Below are 19,106 nucleotides of genomic sequence, written 5' to 3'. Positions count from 1 at the left end.
TTGTGTGCTTTACACTTGTGGTGTGTTGACAAACTGAACATTTCAGCTTGGTGTTTCTGACATGTGTGGCACAATAATTTGTGCCAAAACTTGTGATTGTAATTGCTTGATGTGTCTCTTGCATCCATACAGGTAAATGCCCATCAGAAAAAGGAGATATGAAGAGCCATCACCAGGAAGGTAAGGACCCTGGGGTTCACAGTCGGCAGAGTGCCCACTGTCGCAAGAGGTGGGAGGACTGAGATGCTGGGTCCAGGAGATTGCAGAGGTCTAGCTGGGGCTGTCATCCCAAAGTGGGTGGGGCACACATCAGACCATGACCCCCTCTAATGGTGGTGGCATACCCAGACCTTGATGGGAATTTGAGGGGAGCCCAGCAGCCACAAGGGGGTGAGCACAGGGTATATTCCTGCCTGTTACATTGCCAAGTTAATGTGTTACATTTTGACATCTACCCGTGTGTGACACAGTAGATGAGCAATTGTTTGTGTAGATATGCAATGTGATGTATACTGATGTGCCTTGCTAATTGGCACAGGGACCTCGGACACAACTGGATACAATCCAGAAACAAATTGCTGTACAGGTACAGCACATAGTTCTGTACATTGATCAATCAAGTAATGTTTGTTGTTGTTGTGGGTGTAAGTTCTGCTCTACAGACCACTACTCTTCAGTGTCTCAGACTAAAGGAAAGGAAGTGATGGATCACTGTCGTCAGCCATGTGTCTGGTCAAATGAGTATATTGGAATCTGCCCCAGAGGCTACTTGTCTTCAGCGTGTGACGAGTGCTTGTGTATCACTACTTTCTGTAATGTGAAGATGGCGATCATAGATGGGACAGAGCATACATTGTTATTTGGGTCAGCTACAGATCAATACTTTCCCTTGGTAAGTGGGGAATGCCAACTGAATTGATTTGTGTGCCATGCATGTTGCCAACATTCCTTGTGCCTACATGTTAGAATGTGCCCCATTCTCTTTTGACAAAATGTGTGCACTGCTGTTTCATGCATTGTCTACCTGTGCTCATGGGGTAATTTCTGTATTCTCTCACATATGTGCACGCCCACCTATGTTTGCAATAGGACATTTGCAATGGGGGTACATTTCACCTGGTGCCGCAGACAGGAGTGTGTCAACATTGATTATTGTCTGACATATACCCGAACCCATCAATGCATGCCATATCACATGTACAACAGCTGCAACAATGAGGGACATGACATGCATGACTCGATTTGTTAGCCACAATGTGCATTTTCATGTCATTGGTGTGGCATCATGTGGAAAAGTGCACTGCTCATGCGTAATGGGCAAAGCTTGTAACCTGACTGTTGGCATGCGTCATGGAGTGATTTGCAGTTATGTTGGAATGATATGTGTTTGTTTACACCCATTCATCCACAGACATCTGGGTTTGTAGGACCAAAATGGGGACAGTGATGTAGCTCCCACTGGGCAACATGTTGAGGGCCTTCTACTAGTACATGAAATCCTCTGTGCCTCTCAACATACAAAGGACTAATGGTATCTACTGATGCAATGAGAGTATGTCATTGTAAGGGGTGCCAGACATTAGTGCTGATTTCCCTAGGACTTGCTGATTCTTTGTGTTGTGGATTAAAGAAGCATATCTCACTAACATTTGGTACATTTTGTCTACAGTGTTCATTTCCATGCCAAATTCCACATGTGTAGCATATCTGAGCAACATTAATACTACCTCCATGGCTCCATTAGGACGAATTTCACTTGGTGAAGTGTGTATTTTTTATATTTTTCAGTGTGACGTGTTTTTCCATGTCAACTTTTCCAGACAACTGTACTGTTGTCAGCAACATGGCAGATTTTAGGTGCATCTTTTCATGCTGCTGTTTTATTGTGTATGTGACATAGAGATGTCTGCATGAACTTGTATGGAATCTGTGGGCTTGAGATGTGGTGTCCTACTTGTTCAATGGTTACTGTGATTGCACAACCTCAGCCATGCAACTGTAGTTGTCTGAGATCCAGAAGATCCCGATTTTCCTGTGGGCAACTATTGACAGTTCAGATGGCATGTATGCATATGATATGGTACATGCAGGAGCCACTTTGATGTAGTTTGTTTCTGGGTCTGCTTGACATCATGGTAATGTTTACTAATCACAGCTGTTGTTCAAGTATTTTCAGGAACATTTGGTGACCCTCTTCCTCTTTGTATTTGCAGCATCATCCCAGGCAAGCAAAGGAGACAGGGCACAACCAAGTGGGGAAGCATCTGTCCACAGTACCTCCAGTCATGACACCACTGACAGAGGGGCCCAGTGGCCTGGAGGGTAAGGGGAATGCCACGGGGGATAAAGGATCAACGTCCCCATCATCGGATTCTACCTCCAGTGGCCACTCCCTAGTGGTGGAAGACACATGGGTACCTACTCCTATACCATCTTTGTCCACTTCCCCCAGTTCTATCTCCACTCTCCCTGTAGCTCCCCACTCAGTTGGCCCTGCCGGCTCACTCAAGAAGATGGGCATCTCCTTTTGTGCAGTCACCTCCACCCCAGCCCCTGTTACCCCTGCTGCTCTGAGTGAGGTGAGGAGGCTGATGACCTCCTGAGGAGCATCACTGTGGGACAGACTGCCATTGTGAATGCCATCCAGGGGTTGAACAGCTTACTTCAGCAGACCAGTGCTTTCATCGAAGGCATTCGTAGTGCCATGTATGGCCTAGAGAGATCTTTTCAGGCTCTGGCCTTCTCACTGATGGCAGCGAGTCACCCTCCACTCACATTCCTCCTCCCTCTTCCTAATTCAAATGTCCCATTCCCTTACCTATCTCAAGCACACAGACAAATCTGCACGCACACACCTTAACACACACAAACAGACCACATTGACACAAACACTACAAGACACACAGACATGCATGCACTCAACATACACCCACAAACTCAACATCAACCTCCACTTCACCAGACACCCCCACTGCCCCACCGACCCACACACCGTATCCAGCATACCTGCAAACTCCAGCACAACACACACATCTACCACACCCACCATACCCCCAAACACCAGAACAACACACACAGACACATCCCCCATATCCAGCATACAATCAGACACCACCACAACAGACACACAAACATCCACCACATCCAGCTTACCTGCAGGTACCACCCCAACAGACAAATAAACATCCACCACATCCAGCATAACTACAGATACCATCTCAACAGACACATACATATCTACCACTCCATTACCCAGCATCTCCACCTCCCAGCCCCCAAGACATGTACATGCCCACACTCATACCACCCAACAGAAGCATACCTTCTCATGACTGTCCCCATGTTCCCAAGGAGAGTTTTCTTTTTGACCTTGCCCTTTCCACTGTTACCTCCAAACCCAAGAGCCCCCCACATCCCAACCCATCCCTACCACATCCAAGTCCTCCCCTGTCACAACTGCCCTCCAGCAAGCACCCATACCCCTCCCCCAAGAAGAAGCCATCCCTCCAAAGAAACAGTCAATCCCTCCCAAACCCACTCATCCCAATCTGACCCAACCAAAGGATGATCCCTGCGGTACCTGCCTGCCCACTTGATGCCCCTTCCTGTGGAGGTTCCCTGGCAGAGATAGGAGTCACGATTGGGCACAGTACTGTGCAGAGACACGCAGATGGAATGGCCAATGGCCTTTGCTATTATGCATTTTGAATTAATAAACTCAAATTGTTGTTTTTTGTGGGTGCACATTTGTCCTGCATTTCCTTTTCTACCTTTATGTTGTTCCTGAGTAACTTGTGATGTATGCCAACAGCTGTGTGTGTTTCATCTTGATTGCTGATCCATTTGCCCTTGTTTGCAATATCTGACTTTGTGGGCAGTGCTGGTGTCACCGAAGACAAAGGTAGATGTTGACTGTATGGATACGTGGGGTGTCAATGCATTGTGTTATCTTTGGTGTGGTAAGTATTTCGCATTGTGTGGTCCAATGTCAGCATGTATGGTTTGAGACTTGTCCCGGTTTGGAGATTTGTCTCATGTGTGGCAGCTTGAGTTTTGTTTGTCCAGACATGGAGGGTGTTCAATTGTGCTAGCTTCTTTTTGTCCACTTTGCTGTGTGTACCTTGTAGCTACTTCATCTAAATGTATGGCCCATGCTGTTACAGTTGTATTTGCATTCTTGACTTTGACTTCCACATTATGTAGATGGCCATGTCACTTGGCTCTACTGTTGTTTGTCCCTGTATTACCTGAAGAGCAAGTTTCTGTGCAAATTTCGTTTTAGGGGCATGTTCAAAGTGTAATGTGTCCCAGGGCAGCATCCTTCCATGAGTGCTCCTGATGCCCCATCCCTTTTTTGCAGATATTGTTTGAGCTTTGGATATTTGTCTCTTTGACTATTGTGCACCCCACTGTCCTTCCATGGTGTTGCAATATGGGTGATGTGTGGGTCCATTGCAGGGTTGTTCATTGGAGGGATGTTTGTGTTCCATGACACATCCATACATATTTGTGTTCAGTTTGCCAACAGTCGATGGCATGTGTGCAATGTGAGAGTGTCATTGTAGTGGTAGATGCGATGTTGTTGCGCTGTTGCTGTTGTGTTACACAATGTTCTGTATACTTCACTGTCCCTGTACCTAAGAGAAGCAGACATGTGCTTTTGTGTAGTGTGACGGTGCAGCATGAGTGAGCTGCCCAAGGGGGACGTATCATGGCTGCAAATGTGTCCTTCTTTGTGAATGACTCCGACTGTGGACACAATGACATATGTACTTCATGATCTTAGCGTTGGCCCCATATCATGTAGATGAAGGCACGTTAATCTGTTGTTAAGGTTAATTGCACACTTAGGCATGTGTACTTGTCATCAGTTGCGTCCACGGCGGCATGGATTTTTTGCACCTTCGATGAGCAGCAGTGGTGGCAGGACATGTATGATGGGCTCCATGGCAGCACAGAATGTGTAATGCTGCCTGAAAGTGAGCTGCTTCCTTTATACTCTCTGTTTCCTCCAGCTTGGATGTGGTGGTTGGACCACCGCAGCCACGTTGGCGGTGTGCAACGTCATAATGAGTCTGGCAGAAACACTGGCTCCATCGGCCTGTTTGTCCTGCCTCGTCACTGTGGCTGTCTGCACTGCCTAACAGTACCAGTGGAACCATGGCGGTCTTTGCTCCATAGGCCTGCCAAGATCAAAATACAGTGGTCTGACTGCCAAGCTGATGGTGGTCAGACCACCGCCATGGCAGTGCACGAACAGCCAAACTTGTAATCAGGCCATAAGAGTTTCTCTCAGCCTTCATTGTCTGAATGATTTGGAAAAGCATTCATGGTCACTCCAAGCTGGATGGCTGCTTCATCATTAAATGTATTGAGTTTACAGTGTTTGATGAGTGTATTGAGTCTTTCCATTAATTCATTGATTGTTTCACCACGCTTTGATGTTCTTGGCTGAAAACAAATCATTCATAGTCAACATTCCGTACTGGATTAAACTTGAAATTCAATGCATTCTTAATCTGACGGTATGTGACTCCTTTGTCAGTCCTTGGCATTTTCTTGATGACTTCTTTCACACCATCACCAGCAAGATTTTTGAGATATTTGATAATCTTCCTGTTATCACTCATTTCAAGTGCATCAATGACATTTTCAAATGCCTCTATCCATGCACTCCATCTATCACCAAAAATGTGCTTTTTGGCAGTGTTGAATGGTGGTGGTGGTTTGAGGAAGGAGGTAGCATTGTAGCACAGTGTGGAATTTACTGATGTCAGGACAGAGCTTTCCTTAGCATCTCTGACTGGAAATCAGGATTAGTTCCAGTCATTCGCCGTCCCTGGCCCTGTGATGGGCTGGTCTGCGGTTCATCCTTGATGGGCTCCATCAATGGAACGGCCTTCTGCCAAGTCTGTGGCCGCTGTAAATATGGACTGCTCCTTTAGCACAACCCTAGGCACTTCTTTTGGGGCCACTGTCAACTGGGGTGTGATGACTCCGCTTATCGAACTCTGTAAGTGATCTATTTCATTCTTGTTACACTTCGATGTGTAATGTCTTATACCTGGCTGATCTCTTTCTTGCAGTGCTATTTGGTATCTGATAATTGTCTTTAACTGCACTCTGTAAACCTAGTTGAATCCCCCTTCAGCGTTAACACTCTGTATAAGGTATAACTTTATTTTGCGTGGCAGTGCAGTACCTTTTTGTAGGATCTTGGTCGTAGTTTCTTGGCCAAAAATCCTAGACTTTTCTGTGAAGCTCTCTTTCTATTCACACGCTTCACACTGGCTGGAGTTGGGCTTTGACTCCACATACGAAAACCGTTAACTGTCCACTTCGATGAAAGGCACATGTGGCACACACAAGTGGTTTGCTTGGCCCAAGGCAAACTCTCCAGGAGAGCATTTTCCTCTTCAGGTTACTTATCTCCTATCTCGTCACCAGTTGTAAAGTCTCCCCCAGCCTGGTTTTCGCTGAATAACTAGGTCACACACAGAGCTGTAATCAAACATCACTGTTCCTCTGTGTGTACCTGTGAACATCAACATCCTAAACCAAGCTTTCATTACATTCTATTCTAGTGATTACATCACACTGATACAGAGTCCTTGGGGAGCCAGAAAGGTTCTGTTCTACAACATGCAAGACAATAAGGATGCCTTATGTGGAAAAACATTATGGAGGCTGTTGGAGGCTGGTTATTAGTAGGGATAAGTATGCACCTACCACTAGCAATAATTCCCCGAGACAGTGTTAGGTCCAGTCAAGGTCTCAAAACATTAGCCCTTGGCTCAACCACTGGTAGTTTGGCAAAAAGCAGGGAAGTTTGTCTTAGGAGAAAGGTATGTAAAGCATTTAAATACCATACAGTAAATAAGTAAAACAAAACACACAATACAAATCCCACACCAATTGATAAAAATAGTAAATAATTTTTTAATCTTTAAAATGACACCAAAACAACAAAATTCCAATATATGGAACTGAATTTATGAATTCTTAAGGATAGCGCCAAATGGGAACATCTGGTCATGCCAACCAGGGACATCTAGTCACGTGTGACCGGGACAAAGTCAAAGATTGAGGCTGACCACGATGGAACTCTGCTTGGATACACTGAACAGGAGGCCTTGGTCAAAATTTTACCTTCGCACTTAGAAATGTTTCTGGAGCTCTTCTCTATTGACGTCATGCGGTCCTCCTCAGCAAACCAATTTCAATGTGACATCATTGGACTGCTTTTCAATGCCCCAGCCAACTCCTGGAAGTCTGGAGCTCCGGAGCTTTCAGAGAGACGAACCTGATATCCTGGCTAGGTCACAGTTGAAGGTAGTTGGCTTGACTCACAACAGCGAGTTGGTCCACTTATGGAACTTTTTCCAAAATTTGTTTCAAACATCTCCAAACTTCTGTCTCTCCTTCCAGAAGTTCTCCTTTGGGTCTCAAAGGGTCCAGAACACAAATCCAAGGGTCTAGGATCCCCGAGATGGTTCTTGGAAGTGTGGGACTTCAGTTCCCAAAAAGCACATGACCAAATCCTTAAAAGTCCACTGGATGTACTCCAGGCTGGGGGCTTTTGTGATAGTTGGTGCAGGCAAGTTCTGGCAACCTGTTGCTTCCAGGGAGTACCCTCCTGAGTCTATTTTCAAGTTTATTTCATGATTTGGAACACTGATGAGGTCCACATTATAAACTTAACCACACAATACACAAAAGCATACAATTCAGAGAACATTTAAATGCAAAATACAATATTAAATAAAATACAGTAGATAATTTAGTCATATTAATTTGAGTTTAAAAATGCTTTAAAAAAGTTAAAAACTTGATAGCAGAACATTTCATTAGAGGGATTATACAATAAACGAAGCACCTCCCCTGACGTTTTTGCATAGAGTTTCAGAAAGAATGGTTTTAACCATGTTCTACATAGTAGGAGCAGAGCTGGACAGACAAATACAACATGTTTTACATCTTGAATATCTAATTGACAAAAGTCACATATGTTCGAAGTGTTATACCATTTTGACGCAATGGTTACATCCTACGGCACTGAGCTCAGAGGGAGCGCTAGCGCTCCCTTTGTGGGCTTCCCTCCCACCCCCAAGGCAGGGTTGGAAGGGGAAGCCCCTTCCACCCCGACCCCCCCGACCCACCCAATGGCGTCTGATGATCCGGCTTTTGAAATGCCCACTAGACACCAGGGATGTATTTTCTAAAAATGAAACTTACACAAGGGGAGCGACCCCTTAGGCAAGGGTCGCTCCCCAGGGGGGCAATATATTGTTGTCAGGCCGATCTGCCCACAGGGGAGGCAGAATCCACTAGGCGCCAGGGATAATTTTTTGTGTGTTTTTTTTTTGTTTTCTTTTTAGTTGGGGAACGACCCCTTAGGCAAGGGTCGCTCCCTAGGGGGCAAATTATATTTAAGCCAGCCTATTTTTATGAGGCCAGTCTGCCCCCAAGGGGGCCAGAAACCACTAGACACCAGGGAGTTTTTTTTTTTTTACGGCAAATTCACGGAAGGGCAAGGGTCGCTCCCCGTGGGGGCAAATTTATTTTAGGCCATTTCTGCCCAGGCGCCAGGGATAAAAAATTTTTTTTTTTTTTTTTGTAGAGGTGGGGATTGACCCCTTAGGCAAGGGTCTCTCCCCTGGGGGGCACATTGTATTTAGACCATTTCTGCCCCCCTTGGTGGAAGACGGGCCGATTTTTGTTAGGCTATCTGCCCCCAAGGGGGGCAGAAACCACTAGGCACCAGGGATCTTTTTTTTTGCGCCCATTTCACGCAAGGGGAGCAACCCCCTTAGGCAAGGGTCACTGCCTGGGGGAGGGGGACAAATTTATTTTAGGCCATTTCTGCCCCCCCCCGGGGACAGATCGGTCGATCTGGCACCAGGGGTGGCAGAAACCTCTAGGCGCCAGGGATAAAAAAAAAATATTATAATTTTTTTGTTTGTTTGTTTTTTAGAGGTGGGGAGCGACCCCTTAGTCAAGGGTCGCTCCCCTGGGGGACAAATTGTATTTAGGCTCGGCCAATTCTTGTTAGGACAATCTGCCCCCAAGGGAGGCAGAAACCACTTAGGCACCAGGGATTGGTGTGTGTGTATGCATGTGTTTTCTTTAGGGGGCAGCCCCTTGGTTAAGGGTAGCACCCCATGGGGGCACATTACTGTTGGCCATATATTCCCACCTTGGGGGCAGATGGGCCTATTTTGAGAAGGCCCATCTGCCCCCATAAAGCCCACCCCAAATAAATGGGGCCAAAGGTGTTCTGCCCACCAGTGGGCAGATGGGACAAATTACCCCTGATCCACACCCGGGGGGGCAGAAAGTCTACTAGTTGACAGGGAATTAAAAAATATATATATATATTGGGGTGACGGCTACCAACCAGTATGGGCCTGGTTATGCCCCCACCCCAACTGAAGGGGGTAACAGTCTTTCAGCTCTTCCCCGCACTCTAAAACATCTTACCCCACAGCAAGCAAGAAGACATTTGATTATTTGGGGTTTTGGTTTTACATTTGGGCCATGAGAGTTTGGCTAACTCAAAATCGTCCCACTTGGAATGGTGAGGGCTGCACTTTATGGACTTTGGGACGCTGCCATGTAGAAAAATCCACAAGACCGAGACACGGGAAACACCTGGAAGAATGAGTCCGGAACAACGAGGTTGTGAAAAATGAAAGTGAAACAACGCTTTCGTTTTCCACGACTCCCTGGTTTCGGTACCGTAACCACGCATGTCTGAACAACGTACATGCGTGGTTAAGGTACAGAAGGGAGTCGGAGTGCACGCGGCGAAGGAAGAGGAAAGTTCTGCTGGGACTGGGGCTGTTTTGGGGGAGGGGGGTTGGGGGTGATTAGGGTTTGGAGGGGCCGGGTTTAGGTTTTGGGGGTGGGAACTCGGGGTATGGCTGGGAGTGATTAGAGTTTAGGGGGGTCAGGGTTTAGGTTTAAGGGGTGGGGTGAGGCGTGGTGGGGGCGGAGGTGGAAGCATGCTGGGTCGTGCATGGTGATTGGTAATGCCTTTACCAGGAATGCGTTTACAACGGTAAAATCGTTGTAAACGCATACGTGGTAATGGCATTAGTGTTTAGAACGAGGTCGGTGTTCCGACCTCGTTGAGCCACAGGTGGTTTAGGCACCCGTGGTTCCAACATATACCCCCTACACACATCTGAAAACTAAACATCTGAGTGATTCCAGGGTGGTGTGTTTCACATGCACCCGCACCATTTGTGTACCCACAATGCCCTGCAAACCTCCAACTTTGCTGGAAATCACACATTTTTCCCAAGTTTTTGTGATGGAACCTTCCGGAATCTGCAGGAATCTATAAAATTCCCTGTCCCACCATTGTCTCATCTATACCGATAAAAATTCTGCTGCACTTGTCAGCCTAAAAATATTTTTATTGCAATCTGCCCTTTTGGACCCCCTTTGATTCCCCCTTAATATCGACATGTTTTTGGCTCTTCCCTTTCACAAGCACTTGGCCCACCTACACAAATGAGGTATCATTTTTACTGGGAGACTGAGGGGAACATTGGGTGGTATGAAATGCGTCCCAGTGCGGTGATCCCACACAGAAATGTGGGAAAAATCTGATTTTTAGCTAAATTTGAGGTTTGCTGAGGATTCTGGCTAAGAAAACATTAGGGGATCCACACAAGTCACACCTCACTGGACTCCCTCGGGTGTCTAGTTTTCAGAAATGTCTGGGTTTGGTATGTTTCCCTAGAAGGCTGCTGAGCCCAGGACCAAAAACGCAGGTGCCCCCGCCGCAAAAACAGGTAGTTTTGCATTTGATCATTTTAATGTGTCCGGATAGTGTTTTGGGACTTTTCCTGTTGTGGGCGCTAGGCCAACCTCCACAAGTGAGATACCATTTTTATCGGGAGGAATGGGGGAATACAGAATAGCAAAACACATGTTATTGCTTCTTGTTTTTCTCTACAGTTTTTCCTTCAAATGTAAGACAGTGTGTAAAAAAGACATCTATTTGAGAAATGCCCTGTAATTCACATGCTAGTATGGGCACCCCGGAATTCAGAGATGTGCAAATAACCACTGCTTCTCAACACCTAATCCTGTGGCCATTTTGGAAATACAAAGGTTTTCTTGATACCTATTTTCACTTTTTATATTTCAGCAAATGAATTGCTGTATTCCCGGTATACAATGAAAACCCATTGAAAGGTGCAGCTCATTTATTGGCTCTGGGTACCTATGGTTCTTGATGAACCTACAAGCTCTATATATCCCCACAACCAGAAGAGTCCAGCTGACGTAAATGTATATTGCTATCAAAAATCTGACATCGCAGGAAAAAGTTACAGAGTAAAACGTGGAGAAAAATGGCAGTTTTTTCACCTCAATTTCAATATTCCTTTATTTCAGCTGTTATTTTCTGTAGGAAACACTTGTAGTATCTACACAAATGACCCCTTGCTGAATTCTGACTTTTGTCTAATTTTCAGACATGTTTAGCTTTCTGGGATCCAGCATTGGTTTCTCACCAATTTTGGTCACTAACTGGAAGGAGGCTGAAAGTACAAAAAATAGTAAAAATGGGGTGTGTCCCAGTAAAATGTCAAAATTGGGTTGAAAAATTGGGTTTTCTAATTCATGTCTGCCTGTTCCTGAAAGCTGGGAAGATAGTGATTTTATCACCACAAACCCTTTGTTGATGCCATTTTCAGGGGGAAAACACGAGCCTTCTTCTGCAGCTCTTTTTTCATTTTTTTTTTTTTTAAAACAACATTTTTGCAGTATTTTGGCTAATTTCTTGGTCTCCTTCATGGGAACCCACAAAGTCTGGGTACCTCTAGAATCCCTAGGATGTTGGAAAAAAAGCCACAAATTTGGCGTGGGTAGCTTATGTGAACAAAAAGTTATGAGGGCCTAAGCGCGAACTGCCCCCAATAGCCAAAAAAAGGCTCGGCACAGGAGGTGAAAAGGCCTGGCAGCAAAGGGGTTAATGATAACATATCTAAACTTACTAATGAGAACAGGCATTTCAACCCGTAAGACAAGTTCCACCCTAGATATGGTTGTGCTCTTTTAATCCCAACAGAATTGGTCAACACTTCACATCTTTTCTTTTGGTTGCATAGATTTAAATCCGACTGATAACTTGTGTTTATGGAAGCATGTTTTAAACAAATTCTCAACTATGAAGGCATTAAAGAATGTAATACGCTTAAATCTAACTAAGGCTGACTTCAGGTTTCTCTGTCATTGTTATAAAAAACACTTTATAAATAAGATGCCTAAATGAAGATACCACACTTTAAGTCAAACAATAGGCCCATCTGATAACACCAACTAAGCCTTGTACAAAGGAGCTCTTCATTCTAAACTCTAACCTTAGAGCAGCAATTGATGCTAAGGTATTAAAAGAGGTCAGACGTCTTAATATTTTCCCTTCAGTTTTATCCAAGAATCCCCAGGATGCTATATCTATCAGTTCTACTGCATATAACAAAGAATCAGGGACCTTCGCTTGAAAATCTGCCTGCAAGCTTGAGCTAGGGCTTACCCTGCATTATTCCAAATGTGCTCTGAATCCTTAAAGGAGCTCGATGTGATTTCCCAAAAAAACTGTAAGATTTAACTCGCTCTAGCTTCTGAGTACCCAAATACCATGATTAATATACCGTTTTTGCAAACCTTTTACCCAAAAAACATAATACTTGGGATTTAGAAGAGTAAATCTTTAAAAAATGTTGATGTCTCTAACGTTGAAGCGATGCCAAACATTTATTTAAAACTTTCGGGTCTGATCAAAAATCACAATATTGACTGCATAAAGTAGACATACCAGACAGTGCCTTCCTATACTGGGCGCAAAACCATGACTCATTGATAAGACATTAGGAAGATCATGGATATATAGCAAGAACAATAGAGGAGCCAATAAACATCCCTGCTTCAAACCATTTTTTGTAGGAAGTTCTGCTGATAGGCCACGATCACCACACATTAAAACTTCACTCCAGGTCGAAGTATGCAGTGCTATAATTAACTGCAGCAGATTAGCTGGGACATCAAGTTTAGGTAACTTCTCCACACAAGGTAGCATGGTCAACCTTATCAAAGGCCGTGGAGAAATCTATGAAAGCTACATAGACCAGAGCCCTTCTTGTTACTTATTTTTCAGTTATTAACTGTAATGCGGCAATGTTCTAATGCCAGTTTGTTCCAGAGGAATAATCATGCTGCTCTCTGCTCAGGGCTTATGGTATTCTAACAGGCTTCCATCGAACACCTTGCCAACCGTGTCCAGCAGGGAAATTTGATAGTAATTAGCGAGAGAGCTTCTATCACCTTTTTATGCAACGGAATGATAACACTTTCAACCCGTGAGGAGGGAACTGTACCATTTGAGTAACAATATTAATGAACGGACCACAAATTTTCTGCCCAGAGAAAGGCCTCATGCTTGATCACTGAAATAGGAACTTCATCTGGGCCCATTGCACCTGAAGGTCTCTTTGCCTTAATCCCCCTTTTGCATACCCTATCTTTGAAGGCAATGCATTACAGCTTAAAACACTGTCTCCTTCACATACACAATCGACGGTACACCAGGTTTCTTGCATACGGATTAACTCAGCTTTCAAACCGCATAAAAGCTTCAGCTTTTCTGGAGAGCTCAATATACCCACTACATTCCAAGAGACCATCCTTAGATTTTTAGCTAGTGACTCTGATTTGAAACATGGCCCCGTGGCTGGATGCAATTAAAGGCTCCAGCCACTCGACTCCACTCTGGAAGCTCATCCTCCATAGGGGAGATAAACGGAACGTTCTGGCCAGAAAATCTTACTAGCCTCCTTCCTTTTGAGATAGAAATGTTCAAGTATTCAGGATTACTGATATTTAAATTGAAAAAAGACCATGATTATTTGTTCTGCAGTACCTATTTTGAATGAACAAAATGACTACTGTCTTTTAGTTGTTCATCCAAAACCAGAATCACATCAATACCTCTACATTGCAGTAAGTCACAGTTTTGTAAAATTAAATTTACAATGAATTTAGAATGGAACTGTGCTCAAGACTCCTACATTTTTGGTGGGTGAGTTCCATGTACAAGAGCAATATCTTTGCTTGGAATCATTTTTAAAGGTTCAGTCTCTGCAAAGCAAGACAATAAAAACAAATGGTTCAAACTTAGATCAGCATCAAATAGAGCAACAAAACCTATCCATAGAGTGTCTTTTGGGGTATGAGTGGGAACAAAACCAGATGATGAAAAATTCCCACTTGGGTGGCTGCAGATTTGAGTTTCTTTGGGCACTGAATTTAATTGAACAATAAAGGGCTCGGCTCTGGGGTTCAATTCTAGTGGTGCTAATACTGTGGAGGATTGCTCGACCAAAAGAGATTGTGGATCATTATCTTCACTATGTTCCTACTCCAGCAACAGGCCTAGAGACCCCTTTTGTGGCTGAAGCCTCAAGATCATTAATCTCCTGGAACTGAAGTTTCCTTGGGCTTTTCTTTAATATCCTTCTTTTCTTGTTTTTCACGGACTGCTTTTTTCTGTTCCCCTTCTCTTTAGACTTAATTGAGTCGGTGGAGGACGCAGGTGTTGTTGCAGACTGGTCTGAGGATCTAAAGGGTTCCACCTCAGGCCCTGGAGCTTTAACCAGCTCAGCAGAAACATTGGGGCTTACAAAATCTGTAGAAAATAGCTTTTTCAGGGAGTATACAGGGCTTTCTGGTTTCCCCGACTTCTTACTATAAGCAGTTTCTGAGGAAACTTGAGACTTGCCTGCTTGTGTTCCCTGCTCAAAGGTTAGATGGCAATGTGGCGCTACCTTATTCAAGTTATTCTTTGAGTTCTCAGGTGTTAAACAAGTGCCCAAGAATCCCAGCTTTCTGCAAGCCTCCTTTGTGGCCTCTTGGTTCTTCCCCCCTGGCTCCACCTCTCATCCTTGTTGCCCATCAGCACTTTCAAAATTACCAATAAAATATCTTGTATATGGTCTGAGGTATTTACTGACTTTTGTAATAATGCAAGAACAAATTACAAGATTATTTTCATGCACTTGAGAGATTCAGAAACTACCACATACTGGCCAGGCTGATCACAGGACAGATTCCTAGGTATTTCAAATTTGAGAGTGTTAGAAATGGGGGTCTCTAGTTGGCAGAGGTATACACCCTTGTCCAAGTAGGGAGAACAATCCTATTCAGGGTAAGTCCCACACAATCCAAATATCCTGTGTCCACCCTATGGAAGGTTGGCACTGAGCAGCCAGGCTTAACTCAGAAGGCAATGTGTAAAGTATTTGTGCAATAAATCAAACAGTATCAGAGTAAAAACACCACAAAAATACACCACGCAGGGTTCGAAAAATAGATGATATTTATCTGAATGAAATAAGGTCAAATCGACAAAGATTCAATAAACACAAGTTGAAATATCACTTTTGCAAGCTTTAAAAGAGTCTTAATCCTTAGAAATCAACAGTTGTCTCTTTGTTACACATGTACCTGGTGTGCGTCAAAAATACAGATGCACGGAGACCGCAGAGGAGGAAATGCGTGGAAAAATAAGGTGTGCGTCTGATTTTTCTGTCGCGGCACAGACAATGCCTTGTTTTTCCCACTCTGCAAGGGGTTTGCATCGTTTTCCAGAGTGCAGTCTTGGTTCCTCACTGCAATGCAGGGTATTTTGACGCCCAGGGACGATGCGGGGAAAAATCCCATTCAGAGAGGCCATTTCCAACAGGAAGTTACAGATGTATGAAGCACCGGCGAGGATTTATCTGAAAAGGTGCTGCTGAAAAGCCTTAAACCGGTGGCCTGCCAAGGAACTACTGGGGAGCTTAAGACTCCAGAAAGATCCTTGAATTAACCTTAACATCAATATCAGGTAAGTTTAAGTCTGGAATAATAGGGGTTATTAAATCCTTATAGATGGAAAGAACCCTGTTTTCATTTTCATGTTCTATCGCAGGAGGAGATTTCTCTGTTGCTGAGACCAGATTTAAAGTTGGCTTAGATTCCATGGAGAACCCCAGGACGTTCGTATTGACCATAATACCCATGGTTGAAGAAGGCTCGTCCTACTTGTCTTTTTGAAAGAAGTAATAGATGGTATTCAAGCACTTTACCAGAGACAGACTGTGGCACTGAGAGGGTTTGGATTAGTTTTTTTTGCAAACTCTTGTAAACATTAATCTGCCCCAGTGCATCCTCCGCGCTGTCATGCTACTACCAGCAAAGACAATTCCGTCTGCAGGTGCAGGCCACAATCTCAGATTGCTTTAAAATAAAAGTGGAGATTGCAAAGGGCTTCAGCCTGAAGGTACCATTGGCAGGATTTAGTGCTCTTAGCGGGGGCACAACGGCGGACCAGCAAGCCGAACCCAACCCTAGATGGGCCGCTGGGCATCCATGCACACACTAAAGGTGGACTGACTACAGTCCCCTATGCTCAGCTCAGATACTCCATTCTTGGGATGCCTTCTTTGCGCCGCCTCACCCCTCCACAGGCTGTTGGATAGGGGGGCACGTGCACGCCTTTAGCTGTTACTTTTTACTTGTCCAGTGGATGACTGGTTAGTGTGCTCTGTCCTGCTGATGTCCTGCTGATAACCAAAGATTCTTTTGCCGTGAGGCACTCCCAGTAAGACACCACAAATGGCACCCAAATAGAACCCAAATAGTTGTGAAATGAGTACAAGCACAGGCAATACCAGATGGCAGATGGCAAATGAAAGGTGCGGGTGCAGTGGTAGACAGAGCAAATGAGCAGTGTGAGGCAGCAAAGGACACAGAAAAAGATGGGGGAAGGCGTAGGCCAGATTCCAGGTGCTGCTCGTGCCACATGCTTGACTCCCTGGCTGAGAACTTCATGTGGACGATATGTTGTGGGTTAGTTAGGATTAGTTAAGGCTAATTAGGGGTAATTAGGTTGTTACCGTTATGGTTGGGGTGCCTCAGTCAAACCTCTGTCCCGGAGGCCCTAGGGGAGTGCTAAACTGCTGCTCCCAAAACTGCTGCTCCAAAAAACTTCCCTCCCTTGTGTTGCAGCTCAGACGGAAGCAGGTGGGCAGAGGCAGATGGGCATACCTGGGGCCCATCCCACAGTCTGCTGGCGAGCAGAGGTGAAGGTGAGACAAATGCCAATGCAAGCAGAGCAGAGAGCAAAGGGGCAGGAGAAAACACAAGAGGACCCAGAATCCCGGGAGCCAGGAACTGGTGTATACTTCTACCGCACTACTCCCCTACCCTTATACCTCATTTTGGTTCTGGTCCTTTTGGTTCTTGGCCCCCTTCGTGTTTACAGCCTTTCCCCATCCAGGTCTGCCTGCCTTTCCGAAACCGTTCTTAGGCTGCATTGCGCCACTTGCTTACTCACTCCTCGATGCAACCTGTCACTCCTGCTCCAAAAACCTGATCAGCTAGGGTGCTGCCACTCCTGAGTCATTTTTTAAGTAAGGCAAAATCCTTTGGGCTGTGTGCAACAGGAGCAGTACTTGAGAGTGCAGTCCTCTGGGTCGCAAATCAGGGTTCCAGCAAGGTAGTCCGTTTCTTCTTGTGGTTTTAGGGAGCAGATCTGAGTTCCAATGCAGATCAGTCACTTTTATTCAATTATCTTAGGGGACAGTCAGTGGGCATCTTTTTCCCTTGAGCTGCAAGATGCCACCCAGAAGCATGACAACTTCCTCCAAAGTCTGGCATCTTTTTGTTCAATAAAGCACTGCACTTTAACATTCCAAGATGAATGATTTTCCTCCAGAGGAGCAAGACCTGTCTACACCAACCCACTGGTGTAGCTCATGTTCATTAACTTGCCCTCTGGACACCTGCAAATTCCATTCCTAAGCCCACTATCTGTGGGGTACAGGGTGAGAAGGCAAACCGTGATGACCTGGCTGCATTCCTTTCTGACTGGCTTCATTTTGAATCCTCAGCTTGATTTACCCAGCCCGCTTACTGGCCTGCTCTCAGCATCTGCCAACTTCCCGCATCAGATAACCTCTGCTCATTGCAGGCCACTTATCACCTCATTAAAGCTGTCTGGCTAATCCTGTTACGGCTGATCAATCAGGACAGACAACTAGCAGGCTGGAATTTGGCTTGCAGAAAATAAAATATTATAACTTATTTTCTATACTATTTATGATAGATTCAACCGTGACAAGGCGCTGGGTTTATCATTACCATTCATTTGAGTCTTTTCATGCCATATTTACCTCCTTCCTAGCAATACCTATGCTTATGAAAAATATTTCCATTTTAGCCAATAGAGCTAACTTTCTACAATGGGGGAAATTAAAGATGCAGTTTTCCCTCACCAGGGCATATAAAAAATAGTTTATAATGCCCTTGCTTATAAATACATTGCACCACACCCCTGGGGCATCTACGGGAGACCTTGGGGGTGATTTATATGTAACAATAAGGTAGATTATCACTTTGGAAGTGCCTTTAATTCTAAAGTCAAATTTGCATACATTTTACTTTTTAAAGACAGTCTACAAGGCAGGACTGCCTTTAGAAATTACAGCAGGCACACATCAGTGCACACTCGAGTGCAGGAAATCTACTAGGCCTCTAAACTTCCATGCCCTAATATATGCTAAGGACTTACAGGTAGTTTGAATCACCCTTGCCCTATTATCAACTAGGAAGTTACATGGGCCTGCCATACTCATTGTAATTATAATGTTGGACCATATACCTCTTATTCAGAGCACTGGCCCTGGGCCTGTTTAGCAGAGCCCAGGGCACAGTCAGGATCAATTACCATCAGTCAGAACATTAGGGTGAACATGCTTATCAGGTAATGTTCTCACATGGCCTACTCCCAAATGAAAGGTGACGGGTAACTAATCTACACATTGGTAGTCCTCATCAGCTAAGTGGAAAAACCTTGAAAGTCCATCTGCATTAGCAAGGGTCACCCCTGGTTTGTGTTCCACTTTGAAGTCCACCCCCTGCAGGGAAGTGGACCACCTCAACAATTTAGGATTCTCCCCCCTCATCTGCATTAGCCACCTTAGAGGTCTGTGGCCAGTTTGAATACAAAATGATTACCAAATAGGTATGGTCTCAGCTTTTTCAGGGACCAA

This window comes from Pleurodeles waltl, chromosome 1_2, assembly GCF_031143425.1.
Source record: "Pleurodeles waltl isolate 20211129_DDA chromosome 1_2, aPleWal1.hap1.20221129, whole genome shotgun sequence".
Taxonomy (NCBI): Eukaryota; Metazoa; Chordata; class Amphibia; order Caudata; family Salamandridae; genus Pleurodeles; species Pleurodeles waltl.
The sequence above is the reverse complement of the archived record's forward strand: the minus strand, read 5'-3'. Positions refer to the sequence as shown.